We start from the raw sequence: 1752 nt of genomic DNA, 5'->3' as shown, positions 1-1752 counted from the left end.
GACTTTTATTTGTTTGTTTGTTTGTTTTTGGTTTTGTTTTTAAAAGATATCTATCTCCTTGGTAATTTTAAAAATTTTTTTTATTTTAAAGATGTGGGATACATGTTCATTTTGCAGGCACCCTTGTTGATGAGGTGTGCCCCCCCTCCCCTGGCAGTTTCCACTACTGGCAATCCCGCCCTCCACTCGTCCTTGGCAGTTTCCCACTACTGCCAATCCCTTTCTTCTCGTATTATGATAGTTGTTCAAGATCCACTTATGAATGAGAACATGTGATGCTCAATTCTTTGTTTCTGTGATAGATCACTCAGTATTATAGACTCTAAGACCATCCAAGTTGCTGCAAAGTTCATAATTTTGCCCTTCTCTATGGCTGCATCATATTCCATCATGTACATGGACCACATTTTTAAAATTCCAGTCCTCTTTCGATGGGCAGCACAGTTGGCTTCATGTTTTTGCTATTGTGAACAATGCTGCAGTAAACATGCATGTGCAGGTATCTTTTTTCATAGAATGATTTGAGGTCCTCCAAGTATATTCCTAGTAGTGGGATTGTGAGGTCATATGAAAGGACTTATCAAATTTTGGGGTCATGTTTTGCCCATGTTTCTATTGGATTGTTTATCTTTCAAACATCTTTTCATAGAAGGTATTTGCAGCATAATATAACTGCCTTTATCTGTCATTTATGTTATAATTTTTTCTTTTAAAAGTCTGAGACATTCCTGAGAAATTCCAAGGCTTTAGCTATATTCCCATTTACCAAACTAAATCAATTTTAGGAGTATTTGCTGCTATAAAATAAACCTCATCCATTCATCACAGCAGACAATCTATCAAATTTTTACACACTCCCTCCCAACCTCAAAAGCTTTTCTTCATATCTGGTGGGAGAACCGCATCTTTAACACTGGCCTAGATCTCCCTGGTTTTCAGGAAGGTCTAACAGACTGTTCAGGTGGTTCTCAAACTCCTTTTCCTGTAACACTCAAGCCCTGGGATTCTAGCTCTTTTTGTGGGTTGGCCATAGCTGAGGCCTTGGTCAAGTTAGTCCATTAACTTGTCCAGCCCTCAAATTCTTCATCTGTGAAATAAAGCAACTTCTATCACCCCTTTTAGCTTTGTCTCTGATGTAGTTAATACTACATACGCCTGAAAATAACTTTTCATTAGAGGGTTTAAAAGACTTCATTAGTTGGTTTTTAATGCTGGATTCCATATTTTGCCAATACATAAAACTCATCATTTCTTTTTTTTTAATTAAAATTAACATGCTTCTTACATATTTGCTGACTAAAAATTGACTGCATCACTTTGAAAAACTGAAAGGATTATTAACAGAAAGATGGATGTCTATTCATTCTATAAATATTTAGTAATCACTCACAGTGCACCAGGCACTGTGCTCAACCCTGAGGAAACAGTGGTCTATAAGAACAATCTCCCCAGCTGGGCTCGGTGGCGTAGCCTGTAATCCCGTACTTTGGGAGGCTGAGGTGAGTGGATTGCCTGAGCCCACAGGTTCAAGACCCGCAAGGGCAACTTGGCGAGACCTCATCCCTGCAATAAGTAAAAAAAAAAAAATTAGCTAGGGGTGGTAGCACGTGCCTGTAGTTCCAGCTACTTCGAAGGCTGAGGCAGAAAGATCACCGGAGCCCAGCAGGTCGAAGCTGCGGTGGCCGGGAGTGGCCACTGCACTCCAGGTTGGGCAACAGAGTGAGACTCCAACTCAAAAAAAAAAAAAAAAAT

Source organism: Carlito syrichta, unplaced genomic scaffold (assembly GCF_000164805.1).
Source record: "Carlito syrichta isolate Samal-C Ts95f unplaced genomic scaffold, Tarsius_syrichta-2.0.1 Scaffold315753, whole genome shotgun sequence".
NCBI lineage: Eukaryota > Metazoa > Chordata > Mammalia > Primates > Tarsiidae > Carlito > Carlito syrichta.
Note: the sequence above shows the minus strand (reverse complement) of the source record.